Source organism: Rattus norvegicus, chromosome 19 (genome assembly GCF_036323735.1).
Source record: "Rattus norvegicus strain BN/NHsdMcwi chromosome 19, GRCr8, whole genome shotgun sequence".
NCBI classification, from domain to species: domain Eukaryota; kingdom Metazoa; phylum Chordata; class Mammalia; order Rodentia; family Muridae; genus Rattus; species Rattus norvegicus.
The window spans coordinates 48,359,580-48,385,529 of record NC_086037.1 but is presented as its reverse complement, the minus strand read 5'-3'; the positions used below and the strand labels follow the sequence as shown (position 1 = coordinate 48,385,529).

Sequence of the window (25,950 nt, the reverse complement as noted above, 5' to 3'; positions counted from 1 at the left end):
AGGAAAAGTCAACAGAAGACCTCAGGTTCTTCTGAGGAGAATGTCAGCAAGAGGAGAGAAGAGACAGCATTTGACTTAGTAGTGGTGGTTTCTGTGTGAACAGCACCAGAGCCCAGAAATAATCCCCTGGCACAAAGACAAGCACCTAGCAACTGATCGGCAGCAGCAGTTTTTTTTTTTTTCTGCCTGACTCTGCACTATAGCCCAGGGCTTGGTCTGTTACCTGAAATGACCCGACACATCAGGAAGTACATTTGTACTGCTTTCTCTAAATGAGCAGTCCACCCTGCTCACAGTATAATAGCTCTCTGAAGTAGCCACATTAAGAAGAGAACCATGAAGGCTCACCTTTGATGATGAAATTTTTTAATCATGGAAGTCGTTCAGGAGGCTAGCTCTGTAATTACCGAGAGATTCGTGTACCCTGCATTTAAAGAGACACAGTCAGGTAATAGTAGACAACCAGGCCTAGTGGCATCAATAAACTTGAAACAAATGAACAAACAAATATCCAAAATGGAGATCTTGTGTTTAAAGAAAGGGTTTGCTAAGGGTAAAAGTGAATCTGATAAGAAGACTGCCACACACACTGCATCCAAAGATAGGCAGGGGACTGAGAGAGTAAACTCCTGAGAGGAAAGAAACTCCAACAGTGTCCAAGGCAAGAGGGAAAGAGCAGGAGATGTCACCACAGCATTGTACAAGAGCTATTTTGGGCTCAGATGCTTCATTGGATCCCAGAACACTGCTGTGTTTCAAATACTTTAGCCACTTTACTTCTGACAAGTCTTAGCTAAACACAGAGCTCATGAAGTCCAGACACCACAGGGACGAGAGCCAGATTCAGCCATGAAGGATGCTCCAACTTCTCTGCTAGGAGAAGACTGGACAATCAAACGGGTTGGAGCGGCCAGTGGAGGAGCCTCATCCATGCTCTACTTGTCGGCACCCCAGTGTCTTGAAGCTTGCAGAGAAACAGTCTCCCAATTCACCGATATCACAAAGTCCTTGAAAAGGAAACAATTCCCTCCGCCCATCAAATCTACCTGAAATGGATTCAAGACAGTGACAGTGACAGTGTTAGGAATGTCTGCATGATTGTGCAGTGGAAAGGACATGAGGGAACATCACATAATTAGACAGTAAGAATACAGGTTTGTTTATTCGTCATTCAGTCCTACCCAGAAGCCTCAGTACCCTATGATAGTGAGGCTACAGGTCCTTGGGTGCCTTAAAACCTATAAAATGCTAGAGTCCTTTCTACGAAGGGTACATGGGCAAGGGAATTGGGAGGGCACATAAAACTCAGTAATAGTTACAAAAGAAATATATTAAAAGGAACTGCATTAACAATAAATTTTATTTATATTTCGAAAGTATTTTTGTAATCTTATAGTTATATATTCATATTATATGAAATAAGAATATTACCATATACTCTCATACACAAGAATTGCCATGCACACTTTATTCATGCTAGTGAAACTTGGAAGCATCTCGTACGGTCATCAGCATCAAGTATAGAGTGAGACATTTTTCAGAAAATGGAAACTATTGACACACAGAACAAATAAATCTCACAAAATGCTGAGCACAGGGGACTAACACATATGAGTATCTATGGTATTATTCTGTCATATGAAGCCGAAGAATGCACAACCTGAATCTATAGAAAAATTTAAGTTATAGCTGTACAGGTAGGCAGGAAAGAGTTGGTAAGGAGAATTTTCTGGGCTAATGGGAATGGTATCTAAGAGACATGAGTTCTAGAGTGTGTGTATGTACCAAAACCCAAAATTAAAAAGCTCAATATTCTTTTATTTTCTGTATATAAAACATACCTTAAATACAGCATGGTGTTTAGAATAGGAATGACACCCTCCCCCCATAGATTCATGTGTTTGAATGCTTGGTTCATAGAAATTGGCACTGCTAGTAGATGTGGCCTTGTTACAGGAACTATGTCACTGAGGGTGGGCCTTGAAGTCTCAGAGATTAAAGTTTGCCTTGTGGCTCAGAGTATTCTGCCTAAAGATCAAGACGTAGACTTCTCAGCTACCTGTCCAGCACCACATCTGCCTGCACACCACCATGCTTATTGCCATGATGATAATAGTGTAAGCCAGCACCAACTAAATGTTGCCTTTACAAGAGTTGTTGTGATTGTAGTGTTTTGTCACAACAATAGAAACTCTAAGACACTAGGAAAAAATATGAAATCCAGTAAGCACATTTTTTTCATCATGAAATTCTGAATCTAATTCCCTTGTGCTTTAAACGTAAGCAATTGAATATATAAAGAACAATGAAATTCAAATTTCTCACCATTATCGATACAGACAGGGGATAGTTAGGCTGTACATTGTGTTGTCAGATTATAAGTTGAGGCAAAATACAACATATGCACAACACCTAACAAGATGGAGACCTCTCAGGTCAGAAGGATCAGCAGAACAAGAACAATGGGAAGTCCTCAGCAGTGTAAAGCTTCCCCAAGCTGATCGGGCTTTCTCCTTTGTTCAGGATTTTCAGGGTTGTTTGTACAGACAGGTCTTTTCCTGCTCAAGATAAGACACTGACTCATTCTTGAATCATTGAGTTAATGGTGAACAAAATCTGATTAATACACCAGGGAAAACCACATACAGCTCAACTGCTTAAATGGGTTTTTTGATAGGAAAGAAACAAATATGCATTTTTATACACAGAATCAATAATCACAAAACCCTTAATAAACACATTTTTAGAAAGAATTAGCAAGATTCCAGATACTCAAGAGATAAAGATTAGAGGACAATGGCTTTACACTGTTTGATGAAGATATTGAAGAATCTAGACAGAAATATGTGTAGCACATCGCCAGGTGGGTAACTTTGGTGCAGAAATGTAAATTTAAACAAAAAGGAGACGAGTAAAATTACTAAAAACAAAAATCATAGCAATTGAAAAGAAGAATTAATTCAGTCATCTTATCAACAGCTAGAGGGCTGGCAAGATGACTTAGTAGATAAAGTTGCTTGCCACCAAATACGGACCCTTACATTAGCAGGAGAATACCAGCTCCCATAAGTTATCCTCTGATTGCCACAGGCAGACTATGAAATGTGCATGTAAGTACACACATGTGCACACACACATGCACATATATTACACATATATGCAAATGCACATACACACATGCACATGCCAATAACAAAGCAAATAAGTAAATATGACATTAAGTAAACAAGATAGACTGGAAACGTCACTGAGAATAGTCAGTGAATCTGACAATAGAGTAATACAATCTCCAGGCAAGCCTCAAACTCAAAAGATCTGCCTTCTGCCCCCAAGTGCTGGGATTAAAGTCTTGTGCCACCACTGTGGATTATCTTCATAATAATACCCTGATTATGCATTTCAGGGGATAGTTAAATGGTACATTAGAGATAGCATATAAGATGCAGCATATTCTTGTGTTGATGACTTAACTGTGATGATATAGAATATTTGTGTTTCAGAAAATAAATTAAGAGTATATAATGCATTATGTGTATGACATATGCAAAATGTATATACAGAAAGACTGAGCAAAGAGAGCAAAATGTAAGTATTGGTAAATGTGGCAAAAGAATTATTCAAGATCCTTATGCAATCCATAGCTGCTTCTTTCATGTTTGAAATTGTATAAAATTAATAATCATTCTCACAGGTCATCCTGAAAAGGGGGAGGGGATACTTTTAGAAGGCACAAGGTGTTTAGTAGATGGTTACAGAGTGAGCAGAGAAATGAAGAAGTCAGGAAAGTAGAGTGATTTGTGGTGGCCAAGGAAACTCTTTAACTCTGTACAGATTGCAGAATGTTGTTAACCTAGAATCTAAGACTTTAACACAAGAGAACGTTGGCAGTACCATAGTCCCCCCCTTCTTTTATAAATAATGAAATTGCCGTAAGATGCAAAACCCAAGCTTCTGTGAGGAATATCTGAGCCTTCTGATGTTCATCTTGAGTCCACATACAGTTTTCATCCATTCATCCATTCATTCACCATTATGCCTCTGATCCTGTCTGGGCACCCATCCCAATCTATCCTCCCAAAGCTAAGGGTCTGTTTGGTGTACTGGTTTTTCTCTTGACGATGGGCCTGCCTGAGCTCCAGGAAAGGCAACACTAGCTGCTGAGGGCAGCATAGCTCTATGCAACTCCCTCTGAGCTTACCTCTTCCAAGGAGAGACTCATCTTAATTACTGTCCCTCCTATATTTTATTGACCAGCTGTTGAGATTTATTGAATATTCAACGTGTTCTTATCCCATCCCTATCATATTGATAATATGACTCATTACTTCCAATATAGTTATTTCCCGAGCAAGCAGTCTTGAACTAAATGTGGGTGTGGTCTGTACATGGTGAGGGGTGAGAAATATAGACCTTCCATTTGCAGCAACTCAGACTCTAAGTACCATGTGACTGGTGACTCTTCCAGTAGATGGAATACCCTAGGAAAAAAAATCTTGACTTCCAGCTCCGTGTTGCCCATAAATCTCATTATTCTTCTATCTCCCACATATAGCAAGATCTTCCTTCTCTGAACAACATTTTAATAGCATCGATCCTCCTTGAGACTGACAGTGTTTTCCTCCTGTTTGAGAATGAGCATTTGGCCATAGCTGCAATTGTCATTTTGGTTCCTCATCCCCATGTCAGCAATCTTCTGCTTGTGTGCTACATAATAGTTTTTATCTACTTCCTAAAGAAGAATTAACTTTGCAGTGACCCTGTGAACAAAAATTCCTGAAAAGCTGTGTCTTGCTGTGAACAAACTCCTGGAGGAAGCTTGCATATGTAGAGACTATGGATTGACCAATGAGATTTCCAGTACTATGGGGAGAATGGAAATTTGTAGATTCAGGACCTAATTACTTTATCTTGGACTGTTGTTAGCCTTCTGGAACATCTATTCCTTGACCCACTCTGTACCTGATCTAATACCTCATATTGATAAAATATTGTGGGAGCTACTAATTTAGCAGAACCCTAATTGCTACTAATCCAAGAACTAAGAATGTTATCAGAGCCAATAAAAATCTTCCCCCATCTCCATGTATCTAGCTCTCTTGTGAATCCACCAATGTATTTTAAACTTGCCTTGATTTATAGATTTCTTTGTTTTGTAATGTATGTATATATATATTATATATATATATATATCACCTTTGAAACTGCTTTTATTTTGGAACATGGAATTCAGAGTAATAAATTAAAACTCTGTTTTAAGACCATGGTAAGTCATAATGGCTCCAGAATATACTTTTTCTCTTTAAGATGAGAACTGTGTTTTTTATGTTAACCAACCCAGACACCATGAGAATGAAAATAGGGAGAGGGGCATTCTCTATTGAAAACCATTGTACCCCTCCAGTTCCTCTCTACTCTAGCCTCCCACATCACCAGTGGCATGCTTCTCTGCTTGCTTTCCAAGTTTCTTCCACCAATCAGTTCCTGTTGAGGACACTATCAGAGCCACTAACACTTAAATCTGGAAGAGAAAGAATGGTCTGCTTGGAAGAATATGAACAGACAGCGAGAAGGAAGAGCTGAGCACAAGGTAAAAGGGGAGTAGGGGTGTGTGAAGATGAGAAGGCAGGCGCTCCTGACCACTGAAGACACACTGCAGAGCGAAGCACCGATCTTGGCCTCTGTATCTCTTTCTATCTGTAATGTGTTTTTAGCTCTGTCTTTAATATAGTGGCTGCCAGTAGCATTTGCTAGTAGACCCTTGACATATATGTGTAGAAGGATTCTCCCATTCTCCCAAAACTCCTAGCACAAACCACCTAGTTGTGTATTCTCCTGATTGCAGTTCTCTCTTTCCTATTATCCAATACACTATGATATATGGAGGACTTTGTTATCAGACAAACTTAATTTTGAATCCTATCCTTTCTTTACTATTTTAGCAGCTTGGGAAACAGTGCTTAATCTGTTCAAGGTCTAGTTTCTTTTTCTGTAAAATAAGATTAGTGAGAAAATACAAAATTCAGTTACAATTACTGTAGTGATAGATATGTTAGATATTATCACACCTCTTCTTACTTTCCTTTTTAATAAATCAGAGCATAATGCTGTGTGTGTTTCCAAGTGAAGTGGGTATGAGAATAAAGCAGTGACACTGTACAATGGCTAGCCTGTGACACTGTACAATGGCTAGCCTGTGACACTGTACAATGGCTAGCCTGTGACACTGTACAATGGCTAGCCTGTGACACTGTACAACGGCTAGCCTGTGACACTGTACAATGGCTAGCCTGCGACACTGTACAATGGCTAACCTGCGACACTGTACAATGGGTAGCCTGTGACACTGTACAATGGCTAACCTTGCCTCGCCTACACTTTACCTGGCTGCTTGTGCTCACAGAGGCTCTGCACTTTGGAAAGGTTGCTTCTGTCCCAGTGCTTTCATTGTCATGCACCCTATCCCAAAATTCCAGGAGCAAATTCTCTTCTGTTAGTCTCCTGCAGTTAGAGTAATGACAGCAGCATACATTCTGGGGTTTCCTCAGGGCCTCAAACTACTTTGGAAGACTAGACTTACTCAGAGATCTGCGAAGAGTTCATGAGAAAAAAGAGGTCTTATAATCACCCCCAATTAACGTGCTCCCAGCCATCGAAGTCTGGAGGACAAAGTACGCCATCAGACTTCCTCAAGTCCACGCTAACGCTGCTGTTTCTTTTCTCTCTTGACTTTAGACAGAAGTTTCTTTGTCTCCCTGGGTCTTCATGTTCTCATGCACAAAACAGAGCATCAATAAGCCTATCATAAGTTTTACTAAGAGGATTAAATCAACCAGTACAGTGAGGCATATAACCCCCACCCAGCACTATCAGGACTAGTGAACATCCACTCTTCCTATCACGTCTGGCCAGGCATCTTTGGTGAAGTGCCTGGAGAAGTCATACTTCAAGTCCGTCTCAACACTGCCCATAGTAAAGCTACTGCTTTGTAGCTCAATACATGGAAATATCACTAAGACTGTACACATCCTTGTCTTTACTGGACAGTATCATTGCTCCTGCTTGATCTCTTTAGACCAACGCATTCTTAGAAAACAGAACTCAGTGGATGTGGCACGAGTATCAGTGGTAGCAAAGACTTGTACAGAATAATCCATGCCTGAATGAACACTCCCAGGAAGAATACAAATATTCTAAGTGAAGCCAGCCTCTGGGGACTGACTTGGTCACCTTCCTTTGAAATTGTTCATTTAGATCAGAATATAGGTTAACAGCTGTGTGGAGCCCATGCCCAGCACGGCTACAGGCAGTGCTGAGTGGCTGACAGTGGCTGTTCCCACCGCAGTCGTCTTGGTTCATATGACAGAGGATAGCCGACTTCTGTCTTAGTGTGTGGCTCTTTTTGGACAAATTGCTGTTACATCAATACTTGCAAACTCTGGATTATCTTGGGACAACCTTTCTGTCCCTGACAGAGCTTCTCTGTAGTTGTTCAGAGAACAACAGATGCAAAAGCATTAGGAGGGAGACTCTTGACAGACATGTGAAAGGCAAGGTCAAGTTTTCAGAGAGATTAGCTTTGAATTTTCAGTGCTGTACTTTCCACAAAAATAAGATTTTCTTTCTTTCAATGGTAAATTATAATATATTAATCTTTAACATGGTTTGGTTTGGAGGGACTTATATATCCAGTGTATATGTTTATAAGTACGTGAATATTAATGCAATATGCATGTACACATTTCCCATATTTATGTTTACACATGCAAATATATACTCATATATTTACATAGAAATGGGTTGCTTTGTGCTATAGTCCATAAACTAGAGAATTTTTAAAAAAACAGAAATCTATTTCTCAGGATTATGGGAGAATGGGAAGTCCAATATTAAGGTTCTAACACGTAGTAAGGGCCTTCCTGCTGCATCACCACTTAATTGGCAACATGGAGTTGAGAAAGGATTCATCTTCTTACATAGCCAATATAATCCCATCATGAGGTACTTCATAAGATTGTTTTATCTAACAAATTATTTTCCCAAGGATTCACCTCCAAATACCATCATCATATGAATCTGAGGATCACATTTCCAACACATAAATTTTAAGGGACACATTCATGTTATAGTATAGTAATACTTTATATATACATATATATAGCATAAAAGGGACTGTAGCAACCCATTTCTATGTAAATGTATGTGTATATATGTATATTTTAGTACGTGTAAACATAAATATAGGAAAATATGTGCATACATATTACATATATTTACATATTTATAAATACATAAAATGGATATTATAGGTCCCCCAAAGCATTATAAAGCATTTTAAATCTACTATATCAGTATGTTTGCATTTATTATGCACATTTCAACAAATTCTCATGTATGTATTCTACCTCAGAGTGGGAGAACTGGATAGTTGTCTGGGTTTCAGTTGACCTTTGATCTGTTGGACTTATCTGAGAGTTTGTTTCATAGACATATGAACTGACAGAGCAAACAGAACCAAGACACAGAGATGGAGTTCGTACTTCAGACACAGCACATAGGGTAGGAACTGTGAAGCTGAGGTCACGGCCATTCCCCCGCAGTGCTCCATCATGGTGGCTCATCTATCATTGCTAACTTTTGAAATGGAATGAAGAACAGAACCGCTCACAACCTGGGGATGCTGGAAGCAAAATCGACCCAAATACCTTGTAATAAAAAAATAGACTAATCAGCAGGAACATGTAAAGGGGGAAATTCTAAGTCACTCAGTAAATAAGCCCCAACAACCATGGATGAATGTAGGAAATGAGGAACAGAAGGTCAAAAATCCCAGAGAAAAATGGAACCTTTGTTGTGAAAGAAAGTTGGAGGACAGGAAATCAGAAGTTCCCTCATCTTTTATTTTATTCCTGTGAACACAAAACTCCTTGTTTATGTGTATCAACTACAATAAAGAAAAGGTAAATGACAAAAAGCAGACACTAGAGCCATGTGCACAAATCAAGTCTCTGTACCTACCACTGACTGAGGGCACCTTCTAGTTCATTCGGTTCATATCGCACTAAAAGGAAATACTATAAAAGCTTTATGAAGCAATAAAACTGATCTTGAAACCTTATGCATATGCTTCGTTCTGCTCCCCAACTTGCTCACAACTAATGCCTATAAAATAAACGCAACTCCCATAACCGATCTGTGGTTGCTTATTAAACATTTACCTCAGTGGCCACATATAAAACAGCCCAATATAAAAGGAACTTTCAATTTCACAATTCACCCAGTCCATATACAGCAACTACAAAGTGCTCAGTTGCCTGGGAACCAAAGGAGATGGGGTGCCTGGGTCTTTAAAATTAAATGTGGCTTCCTCTAAAAATGCTTTCACAGAATGAATTGTTTGCAGGCATTCTTGTCTCCATGTCCTCTGAATGTAGCAAGGCTGCCTTTGAGCACTGTTTTTGCTCTCGTCTCCAATTCTGTAAGCCAAACTCCCCTCTGACACAGTGTTTCTCAGATAGCTCCTCACTTCAAAATCACCTTATCCCATGTCCTTCACATTCCTCCTTGTTTAATCAAATTGCAGTGACATAAATATGTCTTCTCAAATATGTTATTAATTATCTCAGAATATCAGGCATGTATACCATGCATTTTGAGTGTGTTCACCCTACTCTCCCAGATCAACGTTTTCAACTCCTCTTCCAAGTTCATAACTTTTAAAAAATATCCTGCTAATTCCAATGTACCCTGCACATTTATACATGTTGTTGGGTCATAAATAAGAACATTGACCACCCACCAAGGATATACAGTGAAAGAAAACGGATTTATCTTTCCCTATCAGTCATCATCTGTCAATAGCTACTCAGCTAGGGGTAAGGGTTCATGAGCCCGTCCCCCACTTATGTTGAGCTCCTGAAGTTTATATGAACTCTTGAGGGTGCATCCTGTCACGTCCAGAAGGTACTGTTTTCCCCTAGTACATCCAGACCTTATCCCTGTGATACAGATCTATGATATGTGGTTAGAGACTCTACCACTCATGAAGTTTGACCACTCATGAGTTTCTGCAAATCCTTACAGTGTCTACTTAACAAAACAATAGGAATAGGTAATCCCAAGGGCCTAAAAGTTCCCTAGCCATCAGTTCTTCACTAGACTTATTTTTTATTGATTATTTCATTTATTTATATTTTGAATGTTATACCCTTTCCCAGTTTCCCTTCCAGAAACCCCCTATCCCATCTTGCTCCTCCTGCTTCTAGGAGGGTGCTTTCCTACCCATCCATTCACTTCCACCTCCCCACCCTGGCATTCCTCTACAGTGGGGCATCGAGCCTTCACTGGAACAAGGACTTCTCCTCCCACTGATGTCCAACAAGGCCATCCTCTGCTACATATGCAGCTGGAGCCATAGGTCTCTCCATGTTTACTCTTTGGCTTGTGGTTTAGTCCCTGGGAGCTCTGGTGGGTGTGGTTGATTGATATTGTAGTTCTTCCAATGGGGTTGCAAACACTTTCAACTCCTTCAGTCCTTTCCCTAACTCCTCCATTGGAGTCCCTGTGCTCAGTCCAATGGCTGTCTGGGAGCATCCCTGTCTATATTGGTCAGGCTCTGGAAGAACCTCTCAGGAGACAGCTATATCAGGCTCCTGTCAGCAATAGTGTCTGGGTTTCGTGTCATATCTATATGAGATAGATTCTCCAGGTGGGGCAGTCTCTGGATAGCTTTTCCTTCAGTCTCTGTTCCACTCTTTTTCCTTGTATTTCCTTTAGACAGAAACAATTCTGTGTTAATATTTTTGAGATTCGTGGGTGGCCACATCCCTCAACCAGGGGTTGTGCCTAACCTTTGGATATAGTCTCTACAGGTTCTCTCTCCCCTTTAGTGAATATTTCAGCTAATGTTATCCTGGCTAGATCCTGGGAGCCTTTTGCTTCCCTGTCATCTGGGACTTTCTGGCGTCTACTTCCCCATCCCTATTGCTACACACCTCTAGACAATTTCCGCACCCTCTGTACATTTCCCCCATCCCTCCCATACCTGATCCTGCCCCTCTTTTTCTCCTCCCCTTTTTCCTTCTCCCCAGGCCCCTCCCACCCTCTATCTCCTGTGATTATTTTGTTCTCCCTTTTAAGTATGACTGAAGCATCCGTGATTTGTTCTGCTTCCTTCTTGAGCTTCTTATGGTCTGTGAGTTGTATCGTGGGTATTCTGAGCTTTTTGCCTAATATCCACTTATCAGTGAATACATACCATATGTGCTCTTTTGTGACTGGCTTAACTCATTTAGAAAGATATTTTCTAGTTCCATCCATTTGCCTAAGAATTTCATGAAGTCATTGTTCTTAATAGCTGAGTAGTACTCCATTGTGTAAATGTATGGCATTTTCTGTATCCATTCCTCTGTTGAGGGACTTCTGGCTTATTTCAAACTTGTGGCTATTATAAATAAGTCTGCTATGAGCATAGTGAAGCATGTGCCCTTTGCTATATTGTTGCAGCATCTTTTGAGAATATTCCCAGGAGTAATATAGCTTTACTAAATTTTTAATGCCAGGCATTCATTTCTCCTGTGAAAAAGGCCTTGAAACCTAGTGAGTAGCACTTGGTCACCTCCATAACTTCTGTGCCACTGTTACATTCATGAGTTTATCTTGACAGGCCCATCATCGCTGCAGCTTCTAGGCAAGGTCAGTTAATGTTATTCTTCCCTAGCAGATTTCATAGAAATATTCAGAATCAGGCTTTGAGGAGGAGCTTTCTCATTATTAACACTTGATTTCTCCATGTCTTAGATAAAAGTGCATGGAATCTTCAGCAATAGGGTCTTACCAACAAATTCTGCCATTCAAGCACAATGGCAATAACATGTTGTTTTCTCAGTCTCCAGGACACTCCTAATGAACTTCTGACCATCAACTTGAAGAGAAATATTCTGCACCAGGCCCTGGGCCACAAGGACACAAACACAGAAGAGTGGTAAAAAAATTGGCTATTTGACTCAAGAAAGTTATGAGAAATAAGCTAATAGGATCCTTGATGATGGATGAGTAACTAGAAGGATAGATAGGTGGATAGATGATGGAAGAAAGGAAGATATAGACAGATAGATAGATAGATAGATAGATAGATAGATAGATAGATAGATAGATAGATAGACAGACAGACAGACAGATAGATAGATGATGGTAGATGCCTTAGCCTACCATTTGATTTTCACATAAGAAAATTATATTACTGGATGTTTTACATATGAATATTGCTCAACATTTTTCTGTCACTAGCACTTGTCTTGGGCATCACATTCCAAGGATGTTCCCCCTCACATAGCTCTCCTGTCTCTGTGCTCCTATTGAATTAAAGTTATGGAAGCATCTCATTCTTTTTTCTTTTTTTTCTAGATTTTTTCCTGTTCCAGACTTCTCCCTATTTTATTTTTATTTATGCAAGTAAGATGTCATAATGTAGATACTCAAAATGAAAACTGATAATTAGATTGGGAAATATGGTTGTACTAGGATTCATGACTGTTTTTTCATTAAGGTTAAGGTTCCCCAGATAAAGCACAAAAGGGATCTTCTTTTCTAAGGACATTTTGCCAATTTATCCTGGGCTATATTCTAAGTATACTTTAAACACTTTGTGATTATCATTGTCGTGTCCTGTGATATAATTGACAAATATTATTTCCACCAGACATTTAAAACATTATTTGGAAATGTAATAACACTTTAGGTATAAATGTCAGCTAATGATTTAGGGGAAACTTCTGTTCCCCTCCCCATTTTATAAAAACAGTCTATTACCAAATCAAATTTACAAACAAATGCCATTGAACTGACCACACTTTTATCATGGGACTTAATGACATTCTCTTCTATTTGTTTCTTCCCACTACTTGGCAATTGTAGTTGCTGCTACCTTCAATGAAAGACTTTTAAAGTAAGAAAGCGAGTAAATGTACACCCATAAATTAACTTTTAAAATACTTTGTTGGAGAAGCTAATGAATATAATAAATAGAATAAAGATGGGAAACCCAACATTTTCTTTCTGATGTTTTCTTCTAAAGTGTTTCTCGTTCTTTTTCATACTCCCTGGAGTCATACAGCTCTCCTCTCTGTGTGTTCCATTTGCAGAAATGTTTCCTTCCTTTCTGACTCTACACTTGATTTCAGATAAAAGAGCTGTGGACAAACCTACTGGCCTTGACTTTCTAAATGGGCTGTGTCTCAGTAATTATAGCCAAGTTCAGCATAAGACTAATGATCTGATAATGGCAGGCATTTTGATTCTAGATTAACCTAAATGTCTTCCTATGAGGCTAATGGTGCTATAGTATTGGTTTTAAGTGTATCTAAAGGTCCTGGTGTTAAGGGCTTGCTTTCTAGTTTGATGTCATTGGGTGACAGAAGAACATTTAGAAAATATAATCAAGTGAGAGGACCCTATGCCTTTGTAAACAGGATAGGAAATGGGATTATGGGGCCCTGGCCCTTTCTTCTTTTGTTGTTTTGCATCATAGCCATGAGCTGAGCAGCTCCTTTCTATCATGATGAGCTACATGGTCAATGAACCCAAACAATGGAGACAATCAATCATGGACTATCCCCTTGCAACTGCAAGCCAAAATAAGTGGTTCTTTTTTAGGTTAACTGATGAATTTGCCTTAATTCGATAGTAAGAAAATGTAAAGGGAATTTTGTAGCATGTGGATGGTCTGTAAGTAAATGTCTTACTTCATTGATATATTTGCTTTATTCTGTTATCTTTTGACTGATCACCAACATTAATCAGTGTTTGGTTTTCCAAATTTCTCTGTTTTCCTAGTCATATTTGTGCCACTTAAAGAAAGAAAGCATATGGAAATAAGAAATCTCAGTAACCTGCTCTACACGGTCTTTCATTACTCATTACATTTAGAAGAATAAAATTTCAGATTTGTTTTGTTAGCAACAATTGACTCAGCTTCTTTACTGTACAAGAAAGTAAAGAGTCAGCCTTCAGAATGGGAGAAATCTTTGATGGTCATTCTTTTGACAGAAGATTAAATACCAAATGAGCCAGTAGCCCAAAAAATAAATCAGCAACTGAACTGCAGTTTTCAAAAGAAGTAGTATGACTAACCAATAATACATAAAATACATGAACATGAATACCCGTTCAACCTTGTTAGTCATCAGGGAAACAAATCAAAACACATGAGTGGGTCAGTGACAAGGACCAGCAAGTAAAGATATCTGCTGGCAAGCTTGATTTTGTAGTTAGATTCCTGGGACCCACTTGATGAATAGGAAGAACAGAAGTCCTGTAAACTGTCCTATGACGTCCTGTGGCATGTGTGCACTCCTCACAATCAATCAGTCAATCAGTCAATCAGTCAATCAGTCAATCAATCAATAAATATGAGCTGTTCATGGCAGCACATGCCTAAAATTCCAAGACTCAGGAAGCTGAGACAGGGGACTTACTGTGAATTGTAAGTGAGCTTGTGCTGGATAATGACTTTGACTTTCAGGGTGACTGGGCTACAGAGTAAGACAATTTCTAACACACACTACACTCACACACAAAACTGTGAGATAGCATGTTTCAAATTCTTTTAGTTAGGCATGTTCTTCTTCTACAGCAGTGATTCACTATGTCTACCTACCTCTTTCTGATCAGTTCTTAGAAAAGGAAGAAAGGAAGGAATGAAGGAAGGACGGAAGGAGAGAAAGAAACAAACAAGCAAACAAAACAAAGAAATCTTGATATCACAAAAACAAGCCTGGTACAGAAAGATTAAGTATCACTTATTTTATTTAATATGTGAACTCAAAGAAAAGAAAAATGAACAGTGGATAGAAGAAAGCACATGAAAATAAAGAGAATATTAGGGAAGGGAAAGGAATGAAGCAGAGAAAGAATAAGAGAAGCTAATAGAAAATACATATCATCAAAATATATTTAGAATAGGTATGAAAATATTGCAAAGACATTCATTTTTCCAATGACTATTGCCAATATAATATAAATTATATTTACTGTATGTTCTCTACAGAGTATTAGTGTAGAAGCAAGAGATGTTTCAGTGGAAACACTGATGGAGTTCTATGGAGCCACTCCATCACTGTAGGTAATACTCCCTACATACCAATTATGACTGATGTTTTGAATATTCCATGATGGCTTTCCATTTGGAAATTTTCTAAACTTATCCAACAACCTTATCTTTAAGTTTTAAAAGATATTTCTCTATGTTCACATAGGTTATTATGAAATCAGTGTCAAATTCATGTTTTTATTAACTTAAAAATCCATTTTTCATTATTTATTATCCACTTTTTGGTAGAAAAAGTTTAGCACTTAAATCAACTAGGCAAGATCAAAGGTGAGACTTTTCTTAAAACACATAAAACTCATGGGTACTTTGAAAGATATTGAAACATGGGAAGACCTACAAAATAAAATAAAAGCAAGAAAAAAAGTAAAATATAAGAACAAAAGAGCCAGAGAGGAGGCCAGCAATGAGGCATTAATTCTGACCAGAAAGACATAGGTAGGAATAGCCTGTCACTGCTGAGGAAGAATTTGAAACCTAGTGTCCTGTGCATGTGATTTTACAGATGAGAAGGGAGAGCTGTAAGATCACCAGGGTCCTTTGTCTTCCATTTCCTTCTTCTGGTGTAGGGACCCAGGAACTCCTTGACTCTCTTTTTTATATTTTAACTCTGTTCCACAAGTCTTAAATACACTTTGATTCTATCTGTAGTTTCCTGTTACAGAGTGAAATGTATTTTCCATCTTCCTACAATTAATCTATATTTAAATGCTTTATGAAGAAACCACAAAAGAATATATTCAGTGAGATTAATAGTATCTCTCTTACAAAGATCAGATGTTTTTTCCTCACTTCTTTTTTTAAACAAATGACATTATTTAATATATGAGGAAGAATTGTACCACTCCTAGTTTAGAAGCCTATAATTAAAATCCAGAAAGGTGAGTAAATGGCTGCTGCTCTTCTCAGAATATATATCTCACCAGCTACATATGGCAGAGTGTTAGTGTGACCCCTTGACCTGCCACAGTCATTGTTATCTGTTTATGGTGTATTCCATAGGTATACTGATACCCTGATCCTTACCCAACACATTCAGGGTCCTTCTGTGGTATGCACACAAACATATAGAGACATATAGATACATGCAGAGAGAGAGACATGCACACAGACACACACACATGCACACATAGACACACATATATACACACAGACACACAGATACACATGTATGCACATTCATGTGTGCACACACATGTGCACACACGTACACACATGCATGTGTACACACATATGCACACAGAGACACACATGCACGCATACACATACATGCACACACATGGGCACACACACATGCCAACACAGACACACACAGACACACACACACACACACACACACACACACACAGACTTTTAGTGCCCTGCTCATCATGACCTGTTTCATTAAGATTCTCATTTTGATCATTACATAACAATCAAACAATTAGACTCCTCTCTATGACATTAAGGCAAAGCACTGGTTCACATTGAGATCAAAGGAATAAACTTGCAAACATAAATGTACTTATTAATAAGTGGAACCAGTTTTCCCATGGACAAAACCAAACACATAACCCATGCATTTAATTTTCAAAGAAAAGCTCTCACCTCTATCAAAGGGTGACATACAATATATATTAAGATTTATAACTAATAATTACTGTCTTATGAATCATTAATTTCAAGACCTCCATCTTTAAATAAAATCAGTATGATTTTATTATAAATCTGCTTATAATTATACTCACTGGTCCCTTCTAACCTATGCTCCCCTATACAAGAAATTTTGTTTTATCGGACATTGTGAGGGAAAGGCAATGTACTTCCTCAAAGTCACATCTTAAGAAAGTGTTAAACTCTACTTAGCATCCATTCCAATTTGTCTTAATTTAAAGCTGTTAAGTTTAGCCAGTACATAATACACTTAGTAAAGAATTAGCTAACTTTAATGAGTAGCTACTTTACATTATACAGGAGCTAAGTACTTAATAATTTCATTATCTTATTTGAACTTCTGCAACCTCATAAGGAAGATATCAAGAGATTTTCCTCATTTTACAGATGAAATAAAGAAGTAACTTGACATTGAATGTACAATCTTGCCTATAGTTATAAGTAAAACTTACCCTATGCATAGGCCTTCCAGGAGTCCTCTACTGAGGTCAAGGGCAATGTTTAAAATGCTTTACGGTATTTGCATTCTCTCCTAATTTCAGCATGAGTCCTTGAACTGAGACTCCATGTCTTCAGTAATGGCAGTCAAAGAATGAATAATTCCAAGTAAAGCAATAGTCTGCCATAGGTCAGACACTGGGGGAAAAAACTAGCAAAGGACTAGTGAGGTGACATCATTATACAGAAAAGAACTATGGGAGCCAAAGGAATAGGAGCTAGATTCTAAAGAGCTCTGAAAAGCAAATTTTCCCTTGCAGTTGTTCCAAGAGCAAGAATTACTTTCACAATTCCACACTCCCCAGTATCCATGAAGGACCACTCCAGAAATGTTTGAATTTCCAGGTTCAAGTGGGCAACAAAGAGGCTGCTAACAGTCCTACCTCTAGTTGTTGACAGCAAAACTCACGAAGCTAGATGGTTCGCCTGAAAAGATACAGAGATTGTTGGAGACATGAGATAGTAACAGCGCTGTCTACACAGGTCTGAACTTTCCACTTATTTACACGTGTCTGGGAAAGAATAGATAAGCCCTGGGGAAAGCAGGTGCAGTTTGGGATGTATTGTCAAGACAGAAAGGGACATCAAAAACATAGTCCTGCTACAGGGAAGGGGAAGGCAGAGAAGGAAAATGAGGGAAAGGCAAGCACAAACAAGGAAGAGAAAGGAAGTCTGGTTTTAACTGCCGAAATTGTACTTCCTATGTTGCATGCATTTTCAACCCTTTCAGCAGCCTGAACATCTGTAAGCCCTTCAGCACTGCTGGCTCTCTGAGTATGGCCTTCTATGAAAATAAAATCTCAGAGTTATCTTATAAGCAGACTTAAATGTTCACAGTGAAGAAAAACGAGATTGCTAACCCAGTTCTTTTCACCTCCAATAGAATCGTCTTTTTTTTCTTCTTTCTTGCCAAATGCATCTGTAACGGTTGTGCCTTGTAGAAGTCAACACTTGGAGCTGGGGTTCACATTTTCTCATTTAAGATCTCAAAATTATGGGAATGTTATATAATTTGTGTAATAGTGGAAAAATATACTTTGTACCTGCTTTGAGAAATTCTATTCCATGTGCACATTAATCATGTTTGGATGATTTATTTCTGTATTTGTGCTGGCCTATTTTATTAGTTCATTGGTTTGGCCAAGTTAACTGAAATCTGCTTTCTATATCATCTGTCTGAATCAGTGGGTGGGGTCTGGGCTAGCTTATAGCAAGTCTGTCCCTCAGCCTTGTTCCCTAATCTCAGCTACTTCTGGAGATGTCCTTTCATACACTCCTCCAGCCACAGTCTTAACAAATTTCTCTTTATATAGATCTGTTCTGCTTTGTTTTCTGACTCCTTCAGAATCCTCAAGATTGTGTCAAAGCAGCATCTCCTCACACTGACATCATGGCGCTGGACCAGATCAGCATCTCAAATTGACTGTGAGGCTCAGGACCTAGCCAATACCCATTTTGTCACTCAATGTTCAATACTGTCCTCAAGCATTTTATGAAGATGTTATGTGCTATGACCACTATACCTCCCATAAGCACTGTTCAGGCTCCAGAGTAACCTGTCTTTGGCTACTGCCACATAAATGTTCCTTTGGCATTATCTAATTGAGTTGCAATCCTTTAATCTGCAAAGCAAATGTCCTCTATCATATTGTTTCTCAATCTTTTGCATTCAGAAAATTTCCTCCATTCCTTAGCCCCCAAATCCCACCTCAAGTATAGCAAAATGCTCAAGGACATATTGATTTGATTTTGCATTTCACATTTACTACCCTTGCCCGCCTGAGAGTAGATTCCACCTTTAGAACAGACTGAATTCTTAATGGCAAATAAAAGCATCTCAACAGGAATACCAAATGATGCTACCTGGATTTACTCCAACATCCAAGGAGCAGGAATACTAAAGAATGTTGCCCGGATTTACTCCAACGATCGTGATGCAGAAATACTAAATGATGCTACCCAGATTTACTCCAGCATCCATTATTCAGGAATACTAAAAGATGCTACCCAGATTTACTGTAACATTCATAGAGCAAAGGAAAAATGCTGGACTTACTCTAACATGCAAGGAGCAGGAATACTAAAGGATGCTACCAAATTTATCCCAATATCCATGTCAACGGGCATACTAAATGATGCTGGATTTACTCCAACATTCATGGAGTGCTTCTGAGACAGAAATTTAGGGTGTTTTCTTCCACTTCCAATGTCCAAATATCCACCACCTTCTGTTAATTCTGCCCATAAGCAAGTTACTGCAGAAAATTTCCACTTCTCGACTGTGTGTTTTTCTACAATGTTTTGTTTTCATAGCAAATGTTTGGCTAAACCTGTTGAGTAGCATTCATTTGTAACTAGTACCTGGGTGCTTTGTTCATTTACATAAATAATAAAAATAGACCTAGCTTTAACTATGTCAGAAAAACTTTATACAATTCATAAGTCACTGGCCAAGTACTTTAACTAGTCCAGGGCATTTTGAGAAGTGCAGATGAAAAGTAAGACGTAAATCTAGATATTCAGTCTGTGTAAAAAGAAAGGTTGAGCTTTAAGTTGAATACTTCACACTGTCTCTACATATTAGAACAATAGACAATAATGGATTTGGAGGGGTGAAGTTCCAACAGCACGTTGCAAAAACTACTTCCTTATTCTCGTACTCTTTTATGCCCTGTGCACTTGGCAAATAACTAAAGACAAGAACTTTTGCTTGGAAGCTTGCAAAGACCTAGTTCTGTAGAATGGGAGGGGGTTCTGCATTTCAGGACAAGATTGTAGACATTGCGGTCAGTCCCAGGCTAAACTTCTGGCACTTCTGAGACTCTAGGACTCTAGGAGTCTGGGAGTCTGAATCCAAAACAAAATTTGAGGCCCACTGCTACCTCATTTTTTTCATCTGCTAATTGAGAACAGCACCATGCCCACTTCACTGGGTTTTGTAAGTATGGAGTCAGATGTTGAATGTAAACTATGTGCTATCGGGCTTAGAGAAATGAATGATTAATTAATGCAATCATGACTAGTAAACTAATAAATTAGTGTAGCTATTCTCAATCCCATGTACATTAAAATCTCATTGAAACTCTAAGTGGCATGAAAGAACTCTGGAAATTGATGGAGAAACAAGTTGTTTTGCCAAAATAGAAAACAACACTGCTTTGCATTTCTCTAATGGCTAAGAATGTTAAACATATTTACATGTGTCTAGTGGCCATTTGTATTTTTCTTTTGAAAACTGTCTGCTCATTTCAGTAGCCTATTTGCTGGCCAGGATGTTTGTGCACCAATGAAGAGGGAGGAGGAGGAGGAGGAGGGAGGGAGGGAAAAAGGGAGGGAGGAAGAAGAGAAGGAAGGAGGAGAGTAGACATAAGGAAGTAACCAAAAGAAAATCGTTACTTACAGTTGATGGGGATTTGAACACATGAAGCCACTGTGGAAATTAGTTTAACATTTTCTATTTAAAGAAACAAAATTAAATTAGACATACCATATTAACCAGTTATATCATTCCTGGATATTAACCTAAAATACTCCAAGTTTAGTTGTCACAAAGATACATCAATGTTCACCGATGCTCTATCCAGAAGCTATGAAATCCACCTTGGTGTCTGTCAACAGACAAATAAGAAATTATGGTTCATATTCATGATAGAATATTTTTAGCCATCAAAAACAGAGTTTTGTTATAGGCAGGAAAATGGAGATAAATGAAGAAAACTTTAATAAGGAAATTAAGTGTATCTCTTAAAATAAGTATTTGTCTTTTCTCATCTGTGGATCTTAAATTTTATATAAATGCACAGCATAATTTATGTACACAAGGAAAGAAAGCAGGGAGGAAACTGTCTTATGAAAAAGGGGGGCTAAAAGAGGGGAAGGGGAGGCTAGCTAAGAATAGGAGAGTTTGCTCAAAGCACTTTACATACTGGCAAGAATAGTATATGTAATCTAGTTCTATTTATTTTAATTAATTAAAATCAATAGAAAGACAAAATTTTGATGCATGCTGATTCGATATGCCCAAACCCTCTTTACATGGATGGCCAAATACTTAACATCTTAACAGCTAGTCTTTGGAGAGAGAAGAGGAACTATTAGTAACTATTCTTGCACAAAACCACAAACAAGGTCATCCTCAACTGAACTAGGACTTGGGGTCACCATTTTTAGCATAGTCTGATTTCTGTTATTCTAAATAAGATTTGTGGAAAGTTATAAAGCACGAGCTACTGCTCTGGGACTTTCTATTCATGCTTCCCTTGAAATATCAACTACCGCAGAGAAAAAAAGCTAAGGATCTAAAAATTTGCCAGGCAGATTTAGGAATCTATAATCAAGAATGAAATTCAAGTGTTTGCCTCAAAGATCTGTGGATAAATCTGATTCTGCACACATTGAGCAAGCCATTCAGAGCTTCTTTTCTGTGTTTATACTTGGAAATGGGAAAGATGATACAATAGTACTTGTGCCATCCTGGTACATGAAAATCCACTTCACACACTGTGATGCCAATAACAAGAGCTACTTGGGCTAATTACTGTGGGGGAATTTCTTAAAGATCTTACTGTGACTGACTCCCTTTAAGAAACATAGGAGTTGCTTATGAGATGCTGTAACAAAGACTGGACATGGGCAGCACCAAGACTGGTGGCTCATACAGAAGCCTGGGGTAAAGAAAAGAGCTATGACAGTTGGTGAATGTCGCCTTGCAAGGACGATGGTCAAGTTGCTCCCAGAGTCATCTAGTTATTATGAAAATGTTTTATTTAAATAAATGTTGTAACTAAATCAATAAATCCTGAAGCCTCCATTAAAAATCAGGTCATAGAAGTAGCTCACATAAAGAAAGGTACTAAGTATTACTTTTAAAATCGTACCAAAGAATAGTTTGATTCAGAGTCTGTAGTATGGTAAAAACTTGGTAAAAATGTTTCCTATAACCCAATTCTCCAAATTCTGATTCTTTTCAGTGTGTGTGTGTGTGTGTGTGTGTGTGTGTGTGTGTGTGTGTGTGTGTGTGTGTGTGCATGTGTATGTGTGTGTGCATGTGTATGTGTCTGTGTTTGTGCATGTGTATGCAGGTGTGTATGTGTCTGTATGTACATGTATATGTCTGCGTATGTCTCTGTGTATGCATATCTGCATTTGTATATGCATCCATATGTGTACATGTATGTTTCTGTGTGTGTGTGTGTGTCTTCCATGACACATGTGTATGTCAGAGGGCAACACTCTAGACTTGTTCTGTCTTAGAGTGAGTTCTGGGGTGAAGCTCAGGTCCCCAGGTCTGTGGGACAAATGTCTTTATCCACTGAGCAATGTCACTGTCTATTTTTAAGTTTATACATTTCAACTACAAAAGAGACTATTACACATTAAAGATGGCCTCCCTCAAAGATCAAATCCTGATCTCTGAAGCATCAGGCAGCGTCCTAGGTATGCATATTTTCTGAAAGTTTCTAAGCAGGTCCTGATGGGTGATCAGGACTGAGACTACTGATAACTGCGAGGATAACAGCTAGAGTTCCACAGTCTCTCTCTTAAAGTCCTAATTCATATTCTTGTCTCTGTGTGTTTGTTCCTCACTAACCCTTGTAGACTCCAGCATCCCACAACTTATACATGCCTCTATTTTTCCCAATCAAATTCCAGTAAAGGGAGGATTTCTGTTTGTTAATAAGACTCAAAATTATTCGTCCTAATAACTTTTATATTTCAATTTATGAGCAAACATTAAGGCAATTCTGGAACTTGCTGAAATTGGAACAAGAGACTTTGGTATGAGAACAATAGATTTCTGAGAATTTTCCAGGTGTTTCCAGCTTTGTGGCAATCAAACCTAGAAAGTCTGCATGTAACTGCAGATGTAAAGTTAGTATGTGTAGCATCAGTTCATGAGTAACACAAAAACATAACTCAATTTCTACCGATGTACTTGATTTATACCTTCTGCTCCCCACACTGGTAGGTGGTTTTGTGTATTATCTTCAAATGCATCGTCTGACTGAAAGAATGGTTATCCCTAATGTATTTATGAGAAACTGTAGCCAAGAAAGCTGAAGCCCTACCCCTTGCCCAAGGTTTGGAGTCATCACCTCAAGCTATGGGACTTCAAAGTTCAGCTCTTCCCACACACACACCACCAACTTCTTCAAAGGTAATCATTACATTGAGAAAATGATAGTGACTGTGATAAAGGAAACTCCGCACAAAAGGACAAAGCCTAACAGAGGGGCTTATAAACCTTACAGGAATTCTGAGATGCTTTTACTTTCTGCATTCTGTGTTCCAACGACAGTGGTTGTGTGGAAATGCAAACAATAGAGAATTGTTTATGGCACAATTTCTACTCCTCCTTTCGACTTAGAGCAAGATCAGCGAGGTCCCCGCACCTGCTTGTCTGCAAACCTTTGAGGTTGCGGCAGAAGTTCATATTTCTGTTTAATCTTGCAAAAGCAGAAAAATCTGCATCATCTCTGGAATGGAAAGCCAGTTGTCCTTGTATTGTGTATCTAAGTCAGTCTGTTGACCAGCATCCAGATGTACTTGATAATGTATTGGTTTGATGGTTTAGAGAAACTATCCTCCATCCACGCAGGTAATTGTTTATGCCAAACAAGTCAGCTAGAGTCTTGGGAAATTGATCATTTTAAAGAATTATTCAATGAGTGGGAAATGAGAGGAACTTCCTTAAGATGGCCATCCATGTAGATTTTCAGGCTGATTTAAAGTTTGTACATGGGTGTTTGATGTTGAATTTCCTGTTATTGAGAATTGGGAATTGACGTTGCATGTGAAATAAGATGAACTAGATTTTGCTATTAACTTCAAGTACTAGGAGTAGTGCACACAGGTGGGGACATCAATTGCTAGATAGAATAGGTTTGAAAGAATAACGAAATGTTAAGGAAAGGGGAAAATAAATCAAAGCCTACCTGTGGGACAAATTAATAATAAGACTCTATCACACTTACATCTCCCAGAGGGTTAGAGTTAGATCTCAAGGGGGGAAAAGTAGTTTTGATCTGACTTCCAGTAAAAACCAGAAAATTGGACCACTTAGATAGAGCCGGGGATGGGGGAGGGCATGCGATCTGACTCACTGTACAGGACAGAGGGACAGTGGGGGAAGGTGAATAATTTTAAGCCATCAATACAAGTAGAAAGAAATTGAGGTTAAGGCAACTAATCAGAAGTTTGAAATAAGCAGAGAAAACATCATCCCCAAACTGGACTTAAAAAAAAAATCTATCAAACAAACAACAGAATCCCAGAAAGCTTGTAAAACTAATAGAACACTAACCTGTTACAAGATATTCACTGAGTCTGCTATTGTTAGACTAGGAGACTGAGGAGAATGCACAGACAGAATTCTTAGTGCTGTGTCACAAAGCGAGCAGTCGTAGGGTTGGCCCAATGAGAATCAGGCATCAGAGAGGACTTTGGAAGGAACAACTGCCAACCTTGATGGCAGCTGAGCCTCCTGTGGCTATACAGTCTTCATATGAGGAAAAAGCTGATACTCTTAAGTATTAATAAGTCTTTCGTCCAAGTCCAAAAAGGAGAGTCACCCAACGGGCACACAATGCTGGGTTAAGGTCTCGTAAGGCCCTGGCTAAACTCTGCACTCCCGGTGCCTTCATTGCACTTACCAGAGCCTCAAGGCAGGAAGTTGTTCATTAGCACAGAAACTGAAGGGGGAACTTGAAGAGAAAAACAGCCGCGGGTTTATCAACTCAGGAAAACCACGTACAAATACGATGAACAGGCTAAAGAGAACGGCTGCTGGGATTTACTGGACGCCAATCCCTGCTAACCAGTAAGAGATAACAAGCCCAGGTTGGAAGGCAAAAGTCCACGAAGGCTTCAGGAATCACAAAGAAATGGACGAGAGCCTCAGATCTCTTCCGAAGGAGTGGGCAAGTGGCAAGGAGGCCTATGGGGGCAATCCAGAGAGAGGAGCGAGGAGAGGATTGGGGCAGAGGAGAAAGAAAAGCAGAGAATGCGCACAAAGAAGAACGAGTTGCTCCTTCCACATCACTGTTCTTATTTCTCAGACGATGTAGCGTTTCCCCAGGGACAATCCGAAAGAACTCCAAGCCCGGAGCTATGATACTCTGAACATCTGCTTGGCCGGGGAGCCTTTGGATTTATACAAATACCTTCTGATGATTTTCTCTAGCTATGAGACCAAGAGCCCTGACCACCATGCCTTTTCTCCCCTTTCTGTCCCCTTTCCTCCTCTGCACTCAGAGCCTACTGCTTTCCTTCGAAATAAAAAATATTACCTGTGTGGTTTTTTTTTTCATCTCAACAGCCACATGATTCTTCCGTGCTTTTATTTTGGTAGCAAACTGTTTCAAGGTATGTTTGAGGGCTGTGCAAACCCTCAAAGGGATTACAGAATGAACAAGTTTGAGAGCTATGCTCTAAATAAAGAATTGGAGGCGAAAATCTGTCATAATGAAAAATTAAACTAAACTGACTCAAACAAAGCAACAGAGAAGCCAATGTCTTGGAAAGCAAAGAGAAAAATTCAGAATTCATATAACATGGGGCTGGTAATAAAGCCATTTTCTTGCCAGTACTGAAGCCTCCTCCTACCTGGGCAGGAAAATCAGAAGCATGGGTTTAGTCCTATACTCAAACCTGACTCTCAACAATGTCTACCTGTCTGAATAACCTGTGTGAGTGAA

The 25,950-nt window shown here is 38.9% G+C and overlaps 1 long non-coding RNA gene across 11 annotated transcripts in view; it reads right to left on the bottom strand.

The window, feature by feature from the left end:
- The window catches only part of LOC102553276 (uncharacterized), a 30,940-nt gene extending 5,375 nt beyond the window's left edge, over positions 1 to 25,565 (bottom strand). The window contains exons 1-4 of one of the 11 annotated variants that reach the window (XR_005496788.2): positions 23,323 to 25,565; positions 20,655 to 20,708; positions 17,638 to 17,680; positions 349 to 424 (exon numbers count right to left, since the gene is read on the bottom strand). This is a non-coding gene — a long non-coding RNA (uncharacterized LOC102553276). Of the gene's footprint in view, positions 1 to 348; positions 425 to 17,637; positions 17,681 to 20,654; positions 20,863 to 23,322 lie in introns of all 11 variants that reach the window. The other 10 variants (XR_010060469.1, XR_597244.4, XR_005496789.2 and 7 more) reach the window with 10 other exon arrangements.
- Between the last annotated feature and the right edge of the window lie 385 nt (positions 25,566 to 25,950).